This window comes from Ictalurus furcatus, chromosome 7 (genome assembly GCF_023375685.1).
Source record: "Ictalurus furcatus strain D&B chromosome 7, Billie_1.0, whole genome shotgun sequence".
NCBI classification, from domain to species: Eukaryota; Metazoa; Chordata; class Actinopteri; order Siluriformes; family Ictaluridae; genus Ictalurus; species Ictalurus furcatus.
Genome location: NC_071261.1, coordinates 24,830,175 through 24,847,666, shown reverse-complemented (window position 1 = coordinate 24,847,666; position 17,492 = coordinate 24,830,175). Strand labels below are relative to the sequence as shown.

At 40.8% G+C, this 17,492-nt stretch overlaps 1 protein-coding gene across 1 annotated transcript in view; it reads right to left on the bottom strand.

The window, feature by feature from the left end:
- htr2cl1 (5-hydroxytryptamine (serotonin) receptor 2C, G protein-coupled-like 1) overlaps window positions 1–11,887 on the bottom strand; it is a 127,955-nt gene extending 116,068 nt beyond the window's left edge. Inside the window, exon 1 of the mRNA XM_053629408.1 lies at window positions 10,920–11,887. The gene's annotated coding sequence lies outside the window, so the exon portion shown is untranslated. The remainder of the gene's footprint in view (window positions 1–10,919) is intronic.
- Window positions 11,888–17,492: the final 5,605 nt, after the last annotated feature.

Here is a 17,492-nt window from a genome sequence, read left to right as displayed (position 1 = left end):
CCAGTATTGGTGAGACAGTGCCCACTGCAGCCTCAGCTTTCTTGGCTGACAGAAGTGGAACCCAACGTGATCTTCTGCTATTGTAGCCCAACTGCCTCAAGGTTTGCCGTGTTGTGCATTCCGAGATGCTTTTCTGCTCACCATAATTGTACAAAGTGATTATCTGAGTTACTGTAGCCTTTCTTTCTCTGTTGACCTCTCATTATCTGAAGCTGCTGGACCATAAACTGTATTATTTTAGCATATTCCATGGTTTTTAAAGAAACTAAAATCTCCATTCTTATTTCTGTTGAAGGAGTTTCTTTTTCATTGACATGTGTGAGTTACATTTGTAAAATAGTTTACTGTAGATCTATGTAATTTGTGTTTTGACTAGAGTTAATGCCATTGTAGTAATTTGTTGGTTTTAAACTGCTGTTTATTTATAGAAAATACTTTTACTGTTTCAGGGTACAGTGGGTGTAGTTATAAAATAATGCTGATGTATAGGGTAGGGCAATACCGTTTCTTACAGTACATCTCTAGCAGCTATAGTACATCTCTACAGTACATCTCTACAGTACATCTCTAGCAGCCATAGCTGTCAGCATTTTACCAGAAAATGCATGGGAAAAATATTCTAATGGAAATACTATAAAAGAAAACACAAGGTTTGGCTGTTAATTTTACAGCAAAACTCTGACCTCCAATTTACATTAGTGCTGTTTTTTTTTTTTTTAATTGCACATTACTGTAAATAAAAACACAGTCTTTCACCATAAAATATACAGGCAGGAAACTATTTAACCATATCATAATAAACGGTGCTACAAAGTTCTGGCAAGCACAGCTGCCAGGTGTTTTTTTTGTTTGTTTTTTGTTTTTTTACAGTGGTTTCTTTTAAATTTGTGGTTGGTGTGACAAAGGATGGTATAAGCAGAGAAACCCACATTTTGCCAATAAAACATCACAACCACAGCAACATCTGACAGGTTTTCTCAGACTACCACACATAGAAATGCATAATTATATGGCAGTTCCAACAACATTATCAAATCTGCAATTAAACTTCTGAATATTTACACCATTTCAGACTCAGTCACAACAGTAGACTTCACATAAATAAAGAATTAACTGGAACATAAAAATAAATAAATTAAAAAATAAAAAATAAAAAAACAAGTGGCTTCGAGGTGTTGACCCAGAGCAAGGAAAAAAGTAAACTATAATTCAAATTATGTCCAGAGTGAAACTGCAGGATTCAGGCTTTGAGTGCATGATAAAGAGTCATGAACTGCTTCTACCTGGAGTTTAGAAAGAAAAGGTGTCCAATTGGAGAGATGGCAATCAGCATGCTGACTTACGTACGGAACAGATGGAAAGAAATGAAACGCATGACCTTTTCTATGATTTCTCTGACTTTTGGAGCCTTCGCTCTCCCTCTCTCTTTCATTCTCTCTCCATTTTCTATGATCATGAAGTCAGCTTGACTCACATCCTTGTGTCTCATTCACAAGCCCAGAGGAAAACACACAATACTGCTCTTGACAATGCTAATTTCACATTCGGCAATGTTTACTTCTCAGTGTCATGTTTCACGATGCCAAAGCACGTAACTCTGGCCACTTAGCTCCAGCCCAGGCTGTTAGTGATGTCAGCAAGAGCATTTAGTGGCTGTAAGGCATCACTCTGCTCATCCCCCGCTGAGATCGCCCGGGAGAAAGCGGCACAGGCCTGACACCATAATGCCTGTTGTATTGTGAGGGACACACAAAGAGAGAGAGAGAGAGAGAGAGAGAGAGAGAGAGAGAGAGAGAGCGAGAGAGAATGATGGAAGGAGGGATAGAGAAAGAGTTAAACAGGGATGGAAAGAGAGAGAGAGATAAAAAAAAAGAAGTACAGGGATTTACACGTGGGTCAATACTGAGACAGACAATGAGGGAGAGAAAGGAGGAAAGAATGGGATGGTACTAGCGATTGGGGTGATAAATGTATGTCCCCATATCTTACATCTCTCTGCATCAGCATGTGTTACAGCAGCAAGAAAATCCCACAGTGGAACAGAATTTTTTGAAAAACGCTGTCTGCCGCTGTCACTAGGGGGCTTTTTTTTCTTTCATGTAAAAAGCCAAGAGCTGTGGATGTACTCGGGCTGCCTCACTGTCAACATTACCAACTCTCAGCAAATACAAACACACTTTAAGATCTACACATATTTAAATAGACAGAAGTGCTTATTCACCACCACCTCTTCTAAAAACACGCTACACTATATCGAAAAATTGTACCACTATATAGACTGTTCTGTATAAAGTTTACTTCAGAGTGCCACAAAAACACATCATGACCTGCCATTGCATAAGCATAAGAATGTCAAATATGTAAACTGAAGCTATGAAAATCCACAATAGTCAAATTTTGGTTATTTTGCCTGTTCAAAATAACCTTGGATACTGTAGATTTCTGACTAAGAACGAACTGCTGCTGTAATCATAAAGACTGTCCTGTGCTCATCACAGGACTCTGACTCACATTGTGTGCACACTGAACATCCTTTACTCTTCTACACCTGTATACTGTAATGATTTCTTAATCTCACTCTCCGGTCTCACCCAGAAGAGAATGAGTTCATTTTTGAGTCTGCTTCCTCTCTAGGCTTCTTCCTCATGTCCTTTCAGGGAGTTTTACCTGGTCACTGTCTCCTCTGGCTTTCATTAGGGATCTAAATCTAGTTTCTGTAGAGCTCCTTCGTGACAATGTCAAATGTTAAAACTGCTATACAAATGAAACTGAATTGAAAATTGAATTGAACTTGCATTTATGGCTGCTCCGGTGTCCAGGGCTGGCAGGTCTTTTTGACAAAGGCACCCTAATGGCCAATAACAGCAGGTTAATGCAATAACTCAAAACCTGCTCCTTCAAATCGCTATACACAGCTTTTAAATTCATACAATACACTTGTAATGAAGTGGTGTATAAAGTGATCCTTTATAGTTCTTTCACCGAGGTCTTAAAATGACCTCATGTTATTATATGTGCGGCAGCCATATAATAAATATATTTATACATATGTATAATGTATGTATAATGTATATGTATGTATTTATACATGTGGTGGCCCTTCACAAGTTCTGAAAGTTCAGTTCAGGTTTTCCTGAACTGAAATGCGCTTCTCTTTTGCATACAGTCCAATCCGTCACGATTGGAACGGCAAGGCCAATTCTTTTCTCTTTTTTTTTTTTGCTGTAGACTGAAGACTGATCCAAAACATACAAGCTCATCTGTAAAACATGGTGAAGGTAGTGTCATGGCTTGAGCTTGCATGCCTGCTTCCGGAACAGGCTCACTAATCTTTATTGATGGTGTAACTCATGATGGTATCAGCAGAATTAATTCAAAAGTTTACAGGAACATTTTCTCTGCCAATTTACAGAGAAATGCATCCAAATTAATTAGGAGAATTTGTATCACGCAGCAAGGCAATGATCCAAAACACACTGCCAACTAAACAAAAACTTTATCAGGTGGAAAAACTGAAAGGTTTTAGACTGGCCAAACCAATCACCAATAACCCAACTGAGTAGCATTTCACTCCAGAAACAAACAACTAAAAGAGGCTGTGGTAAAACCCAGGAAAAGCATCACAAAAGAAGAAACCAACATTTTGGTGATGTCAGTGTGTTGTACACTGCGTGTCAGACAGCGTGGTCTGACACGAAAGGTTCTATGTTTTATGTTGTTTAACACATCCAGATGTAAATACCAGGAAATAAAAGCTGAAATCCAAAACTCTTGTCTCATATACATCTTTTGATCTCAAACCCAAGTGTCTTTGGTGTATAGCACCAACAAATGAATTGGCCTCGCCGTTCCAATAGTTTCGGAGGGGACAGTGTCTCTCAATGAGAAGATCTAGCAATTTAAAATTTGATAACCCTCAAAAGTGAAAACAGAGAAATTTACAATTGAAGCTTTAATTCCAATTAGACTGAAAGTCACCCCATGTACATATACTTTATAAACTAATCGACTGACGGGAAAACAACACTACTGATAAATTGTAAACATGTTTACAATGGGGAAATGTGTTCTCGCTTTGTTATCAGCGTCATTCTCATCAGTCTCTGTCTCATCACCTGAGGTAAAAGTGACTCTGAATTTAAACATGAGCCTCATCACCATCTCCTCACTCGACTGATCTCTGTTCACATGGAAATAATTGCTGATTCATTTATTTATTATGATTGCGGACATTTTGACAGTCATTATCTTATTAGAGAGGAAATCACGCTTAGCTTGAAAGGTTTTAGACTTGTTTAGACAAGATGACTGCCTAACCCAACATGGTTTTCACAGCCAAAGCGAGGTTAGAATCTAGCCAAATTTATACATACTTCTGATAAAAATCCATTTATTGTGTCTTAAAGTAGAGATATCATAGTACATTTTTAGCAGAACTCAATTTTGGTCAAACCATATATTTCATCATTTTTGGCTGTTTTCTAGAATCCATCAGCCACAGTGATATACAACGGGTTTTCCCCACTAAGTATACTATATGAAATAACCAGACCAGATCACTTAAAGATTTATATTTATAAAGATTTTGAGGTCAGTCTAGCATTTGGCAATATTCCTCAAGCAAAATTCTAAATGAAAGAAATCATTATGTGAGACTCAACTGTATCTGATTTATAGTGTATTATGGATAAATGCTTCGTTGAGAGTTGGACGACACCACTAAATCGCTGTCATTTGAAGTAGTGCACTGTATGACAACGAGGGAAAGAATTCAACCACAGCTACAGATCCTAAAATACACAGCCAGTTACATACCTGAAATGCAGTTTAAAAATTTCATTACAGCCACATGCTGTTTACAGTTTGACCCAGAAAAGTATGCTTCATGAATCATAGGAAAACACCTCAGAGCAGGTTATGCACTTATGGACTAAAGCTTGAATGTTAACAGTGCTTAATTGACCCTCTCCTGGTGAGGCGAACTAAAGAATCTCTAGTATGTTCTTCAATGACCCACATCTAATGATGATGCTTGGTATTCATTTAGCAAATCATAAATTATGCCTGTGTTGTTACACCTGAGACAAACCACTCACAGGTGGAGTACACACCGACACACACCATCATCATCATCATCATCCAACCCTTGAGTCAATAGTCTACCCTTTTCTACCACACTTTAATCCCCTGTCACACATGATAAGCCAAGAAAATCCTAGCAGTCCTGCACATTCAATACATTCACCACTGACCTATAAATCCAATAAGTCTTAAACATACACACAAAACTAGCAGTGATTAAACTCTCTTATATCACAATGCAGCAGCAGCTCATGACCATAGATTTTGGTGGGGAAGGACGACATTAAAAATGACATAGCCTCAAACAAAATTAAATCAAGAGGCTATCACATTTAACTTATGCTACAGGCTACAATCTAATTTTTAGAGTAACCACGTAATAGGCAGTTGATATTTAACAATATACAGTTATAGAGTCTAGCGGCTATTTTTGAGCATTTTTGATGTAACTTTGTTCAACTGTGTTCAGTACAACAGGTGTGTTTTCCGTCATGTACACAGTACTGTAGAGGCAATATCATTAACCAGGGTGGACAAGATTCAGCAAAGTTCCATTCCCAACTATATCTCAAAATACACTCAAAAGTTTACATTGGAAAAGGAGACATTTTTCATCTTTTTCTCAGCTTTTGTTTGTATGGGAAACAAGGTCACCATGGTGCACATGCTTTTCTGATGTAAGAATACGACTCCCCTCTTCCCTCTCCCAATCTTTGCAATATAGTGTCTCTTACAATAAAAAATGGTTCTGTACATCAGACACACTGTCCGCACTTTCACATTGCCTTTGATTGCGGAAATGTATTAGATTTAGTGTGATTACTGCCCCAATTGGTCTCTATTATAACTTGTTGTGATTCCCATTTTCACCACTAGGTGCATCTCTATGGCGCCAAATGGGGCAATGAGCGCACTGCCACAAGATTGTGCAACATCTAAAAAGGTGAGCAAATCAATTGAACATCAGCTTATTTCTGTAAAAGAGTAACAATATTTAAATCATTAGCCACTCAAAAGAGGCCATTACTATTTCAAAAGAATTTGAAATATATAGGGTTGAGAATAAGGTCTTATCAGAACGGCTTATATATATGGTGGGATTGTTCCCATGGATGAGCCGCCACTGCTTTAGCACTGTTGAATACTCAATTCTGATTAGCTGGAAAGTGTTGATTAATTTTCTATAACAGCAACCCTGACAGTAGTGCCATCTGTAAAGCAAATCACAGATTTATTATAACTTCAATCAACTTCAGGGTGGTAACAGTACACACAGTACCTCCTATAACAACACACCCTGTCACGTTTTATTCCTTATTTATACTGCATAACAGCTTATTGGTGGTTCAGACAGTGCATATGTTTTACAGGTGATGAAACGGTTACTGGAATGCAAGCACATAATGTATTTATATACCGTACAGTCAGTTCAAGGTTGCCACTCTTTTCCCAGTTTCCCATCGGAACATGTGTGATGGATAGACAGAAAGCAGGCATGAGTCATGACGGGTCAGCGACCTGCGATTCGGTGTAGTGTATTTCCAGGCCGCTGTATGGAAATGTTTTTTTATGGAACGTTGCAAAGAGCGAAGCTGGAATGTTCAGGGTTTGTAGCAGTAGTCCAAAGAAACAGTAACTCATGCACTAACCACAGAACAAGACAATTCCAAATGCTGTTCCATTACATTTTTACAAGCTATAAAATTAGAATAATATCGATGTATTGTGTTGCTGTTTACGTTCTCCTCTAACACAGGTGGAAAGCAAGAACTAAAACACTGCGGTGATGTTTATGTAAGTTTAATGTGCAATGAATTAGGACAGAAAAGCAGTCAAACATGGTATGTGCACTCCCCGTGAGTGTGTGTGAGTGTGCATCCATGTGTATGTGTGAAATGAGTGAATGAAATGGATAAAGGCAAAGTGAGAAAAGAGACGGAAGCCAGCAGTGCAGTATGCCATCAGCTTAAACAACAATTAAACACTGCACGCTAGTTAGCACATGCTGTTATTTAATTTCCTAATGGACTAAATCCCTTATGCAGAGCTATAAACACAACCCAGGGGGGGTCGAATAATCTCAGCACGTTTCACAGCTCTGGAAACATGATGGCTACAGATTTTACACACACCTGCAAAGCCTGCCATAGGTAATCTCTAATATGGACACAGACACGCTTCCTCTTGTTTTGCTGAGAAATTTCTGGCACCGTTCCATTATTTGTCCGAGCCCACGTTAGCTGTCATGTGTTAAACCAAAACAACATTGATGTGGGCGGGGATCAGGCATACAGGATAGTGTGTGTTTTCCTTCACCAGCAGGTTGGGAGTCAAAGACCAAAGAGACTTCCCTGAGTACTCGCACATAAGACAGAGTGCAGCTCTGCTCCCCGGAGACGGGCCACCATGACAGGTTGGCTGTTTTCCGCGGCTTACCTCTGCAGCTATGTTAAAGAGAGGAGCTGCCAGGTCACAGCCACACAACCAGATAGAAACTGATGGGAGAGAACGCGAAAGAGCTCCCTGGTGCATACAAAACAAATATTTACTTACACATTTGGAGGCGGTGCATGCATAAATATTCGTGCTGGTGTGTGTTTGAACAAGAATGGTTGCTGGATTGAGACATTTAGTCAAGCCAGTACAGACATAACTGGCAGTCTTAACCATGCAGATGAGGGGTTGTTAGTGTACAAACAAGCTTACAATTCAAATGAGCCTGACCAGCAGCGGTTTATTGACATTTGTATCCAACTGCAGACGCATCCTGTATGCAATTCCGGGGCGGTGTATCGATTAATCCATGTACACATGCTGGAAATCCCGATGTGCTATCTTAAACAAATCAGGCACTTGATATCCAATTTGAAAGGGTGTTTCATATCAAACAATCCACTACAAAAAACATCACTACAATACTAGTAAATGCACCACTACAAGAAAGGACCACACTCTATCTCGTTTTGTTGTCAGCAATCACACACACTCAGACAAAAGCAAGGGTTTATGATTGAACAAGCAGTGACAACTACAAGAAAGCTATTTTGAAGCCTCCTTTCATTTGCAGTGACAAGTCAAATCAGTCCTGACAGATCAGCGAGTGGGCTCACCCCTGAGCCACTGACAAGCTCTAATGCTCACAATAAGCTGTCCATTAATATTTATGAGAGACCCAACAGAGAGTCAAGCTCTCAGGTACGCAGTCAAAGTCTCTGATAGAGCCGAAGAGAACGGAAACATTACCAGAGCAGGACGATGTTCCTGATGAAGCAGCTGAACTGAAACATGAAATAAATACTCATCTTTCAGTGACTGTGCGGATCATTCATTCATTCATCTTCAGAAACCGCTTAATCCTGGTCACGGTCACTGGAAATCCGGAGACTAACCTGAGAACACTGGACCTGAGGCTGGAATACAGCCGTGATGGAACGTCAGTCACCTACCGGCATGTTTTTTGGCCAGTCAGAGGAAGCCAGAGATCCCAGATGAAACATACAGGACTACAGGGAGAACATTAGGAATTGCAGCTGTTGTCTGTTTTACCACCAGTTTGGTTTAAAGGTAGCATCCGCATTTTTCAGAAGTTAGCTGACATTTTGAAACTCAAAGAGTTTTCCTCCAAGCAGATGTTTTAATATGCATCCATCCATCCATCCATTTTCCATACTTTACATACATTATCCTACACAGGGTTGCGGGGTAGCCTGGAGCCTATCCCAGTGGACTCGGGGCACACGATGAGGGACACCATGGATGGGGTGCCAACTCATCACAGGGCAAGATATTTTAGTTTATGAACAAAGATTTCTACATATTACAAAGCTTCTACTGACTCCACCTTTAATATATGAACTGCAATTTCTGTATCCTGAAAAAAACAACAACTACTTACCCACAGAGGAATGATATTATGAGCTCAAATCACATGATGATGTCCTGTAGTGTCAAAGCTGCAGTGTGTTCGTGTGTGTGTGTGTGTACTGTCAAATATTGGATTTTGTAAATGTTACCTGAGCACTGAAAACCTAGATTAACAAAGGATTCTGTGTGACCTTCTAGCCTTAATTGCCTGATGAGAGCACTAAAAAAATCCAATATACAAAATCAAGCACACACATACAGTACGTGCAAATGATCCCTGTGATAAAACAGGATAATATTTTATTTCCCTATATATATATATACACACTTTTTTTAATAAGAACTTTAATACATTTAAATTGGGTCAAAGACGCTTTTTTGCCAGGAAACAGAATTTAAATTTAAAGCGTGACACGGAGAAGAACAATGTGACTCCGTGAGAACCGGCAGAGAAAACGGGTTAATCCTGGATAACATCTTCCTACTGAAAAGGGAAAAAAAAGCCTGATCATATACAACTCTGCACCTGGTTATTTGCATCATCCACCATTTGCACCACCTTCATGTTTCTTTCTCTATCTATTTATCCCAGATTCCCTAAATCACACCAAGGACTCGCCTCTCCATTATCCTCCAGTTCTTCATCTCTCTCTCTCTCTCTCTCTCTCTCTCTCTCTCTCTCTCTCAGGTAGATGAAACATTTCATACAGCCCACTCCAAGAACGGTCACTGGCAAAATGTCAGCACATACTCACATTAATCCTGCTAGACTTTGGCAGTGACGATACAACTTAAAGACAACTCCACTTCAATATTTTGGGCAGATGAAAGGGAAGTTAATCAGGTGATCCTGATTCTCATTACACTTGGCACAGCCAGCGATAACATGTGGACGTGCTTGCAGTGCAGTGGTGGGTATATGCACCAAGCTGAAGCGCTTTAGTAGCTTTGCCTCAGTATCATTTATTGCAAATATCCTATTTAATAAGCAGGACCTAATATATCATTTGTTCATAGTTCCCATAATAGTTATAGAATAAGGATGCAATCTAATAACATGTCATACTAATCAATATATATATATTTTTTGTGGGATGCATGAGAACATGCTGACCTGAACATCCTGTCGCTGCTGATGACTCTTTCTGTCTGTGTGTGTGTGTGTGTGTGTGTGTGGGTGTGTGTGTGTGTGTGTTATCTGAATCTGATGAATCACTGCATGCAGACGACGCACCAAACACAAATCTTTAATCAGGTCCCAGGCTTTACCACGGGCTCAGCAATTTGATATGATATGTTTTTAGGAAATTACGCAGTAATTGTGACGCTGTGTTTCAGATCAATACTTCAACACTGATAGGCTACTGAGTGAAAAACCGGTTCATTTCTTTTCTAGTACACAAAACTCACACACACACAAAATAATAATCAGCTGCCTTCGCATGGTTATTTCCTAATTAGACAAGACGCGCTGACAATAAACGCGCGCGCGCGCAATATGTGCTTACCTTTAACGGTCTGAGGCGCTCGTGCTCTCGTGGTTTTGTCGCAGTTTACTGAAAGAAAGTGTTTCCGTGTGTTTTAACAATCCGAGAGATGCAACAAGCACCCGGTCGCATTGTGGTTTGTATGACTTTTTTGTCTCATATTGTCCTCCTGGAGCGCGCGGGGTACACACATAGGAAACCATGTCAATAAATGTGTTGTATGTTTTGAAATAATAACAACTTAAACACTGCCTGGAGAGGTGTGTTCACTAGAAAACACTCCAAAGTGTTTGTTTGGGTTTTTCTTAAATAAAACAAAACCAAACACACACACACACACACACACACACAAACACTATACTTAAGTAGCCTATAGTTTAAGGTGTAGAAATAAAACTAGATTAGAACTAATGCATTGAGAACTGCAGCTAGTGTGTGATGTCGGATGTGTTCCAGGTGTGTGATATTGTTTCAAAATAAACTCACCCATTAACATGACCTCGCTTTGTCTCGGTGTCCACTTCTTCATTTCATGGTTCATGTCCAACCCGTTCTGCTCCCAGCCTCAGCTGTTCATTCACGGATTCCTTCACAGGTCGCGGCGGGACGCTGAAAGACAGACTCTCTTCCTCTCACACACCGGACTCCGGGACCGGAGACTGAAGCAGGAGCGGAGCGCGCGCCCCGGAGAGCGACGTCACTGGGTGAGCGCGCGCGCGCGCCTTTTCCGAAACCCAGCGCGTGCAGCGCTAAACCAGTTCTTTTCGTGGCGCGCGGCCAGATGCGGTGTAGAAGAGAGCGGAGGTGGTTCTGTGGTGGTTGTGAGTCCACTCTCCCAGCACAAGAGCTAGAACTAAAAAAAAAAAAAGAAAAGAAAAGAAATACTAGTCGGTTCCCGCCGTTAATTATACAGCCTATTAGCTTATTGTGGCTTGCTTGTTCTCTGCAACATTGTCGTTTCGCCTAAGGCACGTTAAGACGTGTCGAGGTATGGCAGATGGATATGGCTGTGTGAAAGGAATGCAATCACGTTGTTCTGTTTCAATTAACCTTCCCATCCTGCGTTTAAAACACTCACTATAAGTAACGGTATTAATTCAATGCACATTACTGCAGTGGAATCAATTCACCAAAGCACAGCATGTGGCAAGGTCGAATAACATCAACTTCAATGCTGGGGTTTAAAAAGGAGCCCGAGGAAAGCTTAGCTCCATATGAGGTCCCTTCAAAACAGCAAGCCATATCGATCATTTAGTGTATAAACATTAGGTCTTATTTAGGCTATAGAAGGTCTTGTTTTGTAATCAAATCCAGAAAAGCTTACTGTTCTCCTATGTCTGAAATGTATTCTCATATTAGTATTGTATTCATTATGTTTTTCATTTGTTCATCTTTAGTTAAGCCGGGTTGACATTGTACGATTTGGACCACAGTTTGGTCGTCTGAGACAAATTTTGAGAATCCTATAAGATTCCTAGGCCAAAATCTGTAGTATTTGATCACTAATTTGACGTGTTCCCCAACAGCCGATTAATAGCCGTTGCGATCACATTTTTCCTCCGATTAAATTCTGGCATTGTCAGAAGATTTGAGGCGCAGTCCTGTAGTGCGGTTTCTCCTACTCCGTACGAGTCTTCTTGTGTGCGTCCGGTTTTTGTGCTAAAAATAACACAAAATAATACAGATGTGTTGTTTATACTTTTTTTCCCCTACAATTATCCTAAAATGCAATTTGTTTGTATGTTAAAATTCTAAAATGCTCACAAAATGAACAAACAATTGCATGAAATTCAGGTAACATTTATTACATTACATTTACATTTATTCACTTAGCAGACGCTTTTATCCAAAGCGACTTACAAATGAGAAAGATACAAGCAAAATTATTAAAATCATTTAAACATTTGACGGACGTCAGTTGGAGAATTGGAGTTGATGCAACTTCTTACAAATCTCTCTGCCATCTGGGAAGACAAGAGTCCCACTCCCTTCCATTTGAAAAGCTGTAAAAGAGCAAAAAGAGTGTTGGTTGGTTGTTAGCTACAAAATATGGACAAATGCCTTTGGGCTTCAACTGAGAAATTGTGTTACAGAATCCTAAATTGTGTAATTTTGGAAATGTGACCTCCTCTCTCCTACTGGACAAAATGGTGCTGTAGCCTCACCAGGAAAATCTAGCTGACTTCTGAATATTTATTTTTCTGCCTTTAGCACCTCACCACCAATTTTTTTTGCACAACCTAATTAGTCAACCAACATAGGGAGTTACCAACATACAGAGATAATGGAAAGCAATACAACCTAAACCCCATCCTCTCTTTTTGTCACGTCAACTTTGTGAAGAACTTGTGGCCTTGACATTACTGAGCTACCTAAGTTCCGTTAGCCACTGACTGTCTGCACCTGTTAACCAGCATTAACATTCACCGAATTCATGAAGAAACACGGCCCTATCCCATCCGCTAAATGCTAATTACTTCAGCTTGCCTTGTCCAAAACACTTGGTAAATGTAGTTAACGTTAACCCCTTCTATGTATTACATCATGGTGAACAGCTGTAATGCTACGTTATTGTTGACTCTCAAAAAGGGAATGGGAATGTCTAACATTCGTCTAGGTTAGCTTCACTCATCCCTACTGGTGACAGCATCCAACTAGCTAACCCTAACTCAGAGCCTCAGATAAGATGCAGACCCAGAGAATTATATAATAACCTCAGTCCATATTTCACAGCCAACATAAACACATGACACTAGTAGTGTACCGCCAACACTACTACCAGTACTACTACAACCAGTACATTATATGCACTTTTGAAGCCGTCGCGATAGGTAAAGTTAATTATCACCCGCTGAGTTGCTTTCCAGTGAATACATTTTCAAGAGCTCCCTGCCTAAATATCACAAACTCGGCCAGGCATTTGCAGCAGCATTAATGCTAAATAGTGATAAAAGCTATCTTACTGGTGGTCATTTCATTTCTTCGCCTCAGGACTCCGACTCCAAGGTCACAATCAAAAGGTCAAAGCAACAAACATTCACTTTGAGGCAAGTTCAGAGTTGTATGATGACGTTGGCAGCACAGTCCGTAACATGATTGAATAATTTAACACATTGTACTGGTCACTCGTGTGAATTTTTTTCTCTTTTTTAACACATATACTGGATAATTGAACACAACATGTGTTGAAATAGTAATAACACAAAAAGTGTGTAACACATCTTTTCTGACAGTGTACCCTGGACGGCACACCAGTACTTGCACACACATTTATATGCTCATTCACACCTACACTCTTAAAATAAAGGTCCCAATTAGAACCAAAAAAGTATCTTTTAAGCCTGGTGCCATATGAGAACCCTTTTAAATTGCACAAAGAACCTTTTACTCTGAAGTTCTTTAGAGAACTTTCTATTAACTGGTGCTTTAAAGAACTCACAAATGGTTCTTCACAGCAGTGCCACAAGGAACCATGTTATCATAAGTTCTCTAAAAAAACACTTAGTGTTTTAAGGAACCAAAGTAAGGTTCTTAAGAGTGATGCCAGGCGAACCTTTTCCAGTCCTACAAAGAACCTTGTAGGGTTCACGTAAACCTGTTAAGGGATGTACCTTGAAGAACCAATACACTGCTCTGAAGAACTTATAATGAGACATAAAGAACTTATTTAATCTATAAATAACCATACAGTACAACTCATGCACCCCATACAATGAAAATGGTTCTTGACAAGAAGAAGGTTCATTGCAGAATGTATGATGCTGTAAAGAACAATTAAAGAACCTATATTTTTAAAAGTGTAGGAGCGATTTATTGTAGTCAGTCCACCTATCATGTTACCTTTCCAAGGGAACTCTACATTGCGTCACGCTTGATGCTTTGGAAATGCCCCTTGGCAGAAATGGTGTTTGAATACATGTGAAATCACACCAATGTGATTGGCCTGCCTCAGTCAGGTGACAAAGTAGAAACGCATCATGAAGACTATATCAGGCATCCACAAACTATGTCATTCAGCTTCTTTGTTTTCAGCAAGTTCGTGTCTGTGTACTATGGGCGATTGTTTTTCTTATTGTCTGTACTATTGTTTGTCCAAAAAAGAAAAAAAAGTAGGAACTTTGAGCAATAGAGGTTTCAGAGGTTGTGTCCTGTCATGCTCCTGTTTTCTCACAGAGGATGTGCGCACTTTCAGTGTTAAATATTTGGGGGCAGAGCACAATAGGCAGGTCCTTGAGGGGGCTGTCTGCATGCACTGTGAGAAATTCTCCCTAAAATACTCCAGGCTTGGCTGGCTCTCTTCTCGAGGGAAGGGAGCTGGGCAGCTGCAACTCGTGGTTCGGGACCAGCCACTGTCGAGGTAGCCTACCGACTCAAATCATGGGGGTCCCAGAAGGATCTGGAGGAAGAGCAAGAGACAGGCAAGTCCCCTTTGCTTGCTTTTTCCTCCGGTTCCGAGACTCCAGTCCCAGTGGGAGCTCACAGTGCGATTTCTCCCCTGGGACTGGTAACTCTGAGGAATTTTAGGAGGAAGCACAACCCATACGGCTCTCTGAATCCAATAAAAAGCTGCTAGAGGTTGTAACTAGGCCTGTGGAATTAAAAATACAGTGGTCAGCTGAGGAAGAGGTGCAAAAGGCTTCCCTTTTTTCCTGAGCTCCATGTTTAGTTATAGTGCGCTGCCGTGGGTTGAAGAGAAGCTTGCGAGTTAACTCTCTCCCGGCAAGGTAGCAAATTTAGAGGGGCCAGCCTTGCCTACGAAGCCATGCAGGGTGTCCTAACAGTTAGTGAGCAAGGCTTATGCGGCAGCAGGTCAGGCTGGTGGTGCATTGCATACTATGGCTGTGCATCAAGCTTATCAGTCTGACCTGCTGAAAGAGCTCGATAGTGGCGAGTGTACTGGTCCTGAGGCAGTCCTTTGCGGAGCTCCACCAAGCCACAGATTTGTTTCTCTGTGCCACAAAGCAGACAGCCGGTGCCATCAGCCGTCCTACGGCTGCTTTGGTGGTTGCGGAGAGGCATCTGTGACTTAATTTGTCAGCAATAAAAGAGAGAGGCAAAGTGTTTTTGTTAAATGCCCCTGTTTCTCCTGCTGGCTTTTTCGGCGATACAGTAAATACTGTCGTGGACAGGTTTCAGGAAGTGAAAAAACAGTCAGAGGTATTCAGTGAATTCCTCCCTCACCACTTCAAGCTCCCAGGGGCTTCGAGTAGTCCTCAGCCTGGGACTAGCACTGATAGGGAGGAGCAGAAAGCTAGTGTGGCTAGCAGAGGTAGGGTCCGGGCAGCCACAATCCCAGTTCTCCAGAGGTGCAAGAATAGATCTCAGGACCATTCTAAGCACTAGAAGGAAGAACTAGTCCCAAGGGGCCGATCAAGTGGGGTATCGGGGACTTTGAAATTGTGCTTGCTCCCAGTATTTCTGTAGGGCATCATCTTTCGATGATCTCCCATGTTCTTATGTCCCTGTTCGGTAATTGATTTAGTATGGATTTGTTATGATAAGCTCTAAAAAATAACACATTCTCTCATTCATAGTTCCCTACCTTCAGTCAAGTCTGTTGCATCTGTTATGAATGCAGAATATTTCAAAGGAAATATTTCTTCTCATATCTAAAAGGGATATCTATTATCATGGGGAAGTTGTTCGGTCTATTACGTGCCTCTTTCACATTGTGATTCCAGTAGCATAGTGGGACCCAGTGGCTACCAGGATAGTGCTGTTTATTCTACAAATGCTTCAAATTCAACCACGGGGGAAGTGTATGTTCTAAATACTTGTCGCCTCACTTTGGGGTGAGGATAGCATCAGTAAGACACTGTCACTGAGGTGCAGGGCTACGAGACCTTTCACTGGCAGACTGGGGATGTGGCTACTTATCAGCTGACTAGTTGCTGTTCAAATGGTCACATGCACATTAAGGGGCAAAAGGGATGAGGAAAGGGAGCTGGCTTAGATTTTGTTATTTAAACCATGCAGTCTTACATGTAGTTTCTGGATGTTTTATCCAGTTTGGAAACTGTTACATAAAGTCGCTTTTTCCACATTGACATTCCCATTTTTCTCATATTTAGGGGGAAAGACCCCACCACAGGAAGCCATATTTTAGGTTGCCTGAGGAGTCCTAAATATAAAAGGTGGGATTGGTCATGAGGGGTCATCCAGCCCAAGGTTTCTGGGTGGGCCTTTTGGAGTGTAGCTGATCTTAGATTGCATTACTTGAAACCAGGCTCATCATACGTGCGGTTTCAGTATGTTACGCACATTCTACCATATTGTACATTGAGTACTGATTTGTCATGGTAAGATCTAAATGTCGCACACTCTCGCATACACCCCCCTCCTTTCAGTCGAGTCTTTTAGGGCTGGTATGAGCGCAGGGTCTTTCTGAGGAAATATTTCTTCTCATATCTAAAGGGGGAATATTGTTGAAGACAGACATCCTACCGAGGTAGGGGCTGAGTTTTCAGAACTTTGTTTTCAGAACAGGGGGTTAATCAAAACCAGTAAAGTCTACTACTGGTAGCTCCGCTTTGACCAACTCCGAATATGGTTTTCAGACATCATAGCCCTGTCGTGGCAGTGTAGGCTATAAGTCTGGCCCCTGAGGGGGTAGAAAACTCCTAGGTGTCTCTCAACTGAGGTTGGGAGAATGTTTAACAATACTAGAGTTTAATCCACAAGGAAGTGTATGCTCTATTATGTGTCTATTTTTTTGTGGAATAAACATGGCCAGTAGGACCAGTAACTGAGGTGCTGGGATTTTACTGGGGCGCACTCAAGCAGAATTAGATGGTTACACTTGAGGGTGTGGCTTTCTCTAAGGCATTATCTGAGGATATGCTGTAAGACAAGACATTCTATGTTTGTTCAAGAAGTGTTTTTGTACGTATATACTTCACAGACATTTTTTGACAGACATGTTTCAGTAAGGCAGAGTGGGCATTCTCGTTCCCAAAGCATTAAGTGTGATGCAACGTAGAGTTCCCTTGGAAAGGGAACGTATGTAACCCTGTTCCCTGAGAAGGGAACAAAATATTGCATCTTGTTGGCCATACTTTG